The sequence below is a fragment of the Arachis duranensis genome, chromosome 8 (genome assembly GCF_000817695.3).
Source record: "Arachis duranensis cultivar V14167 chromosome 8, aradu.V14167.gnm2.J7QH, whole genome shotgun sequence".
Lineage (NCBI taxonomy): Eukaryota > Viridiplantae > Streptophyta > Magnoliopsida > Fabales > Fabaceae > Arachis > Arachis duranensis.
In genome coordinates this window covers 35,858,435-35,858,707 of record NC_029779.3, presented here as the reverse complement: position 1 = coordinate 35,858,707, position 273 = coordinate 35,858,435, and positions in this window count along the sequence as shown.

The following is a 273-nucleotide window of genomic DNA, read 5'->3' as shown; positions in this document are numbered from 1 at the left end:
TGTTGCTTGACCTTGTATATTAATGCATGTTTGAGTGATATCTGACTGATATCTATGGGTGTATCTGACTCATATCTATGGATGTATCTGAATCATATCTATAGGTGTATCTTACTGATATCTATGGGTGTATTTTTCATTTCAGAAAAAATGGCAGGCAGAAACCAAGCTAAAAAAATGTAAGAACAAATATATGTCTTAGATGAAATCAGTTTTATATAATAGAAATATATCTGACTATAATTTTGCTTTGTTTACAGCAAACCAAAGACT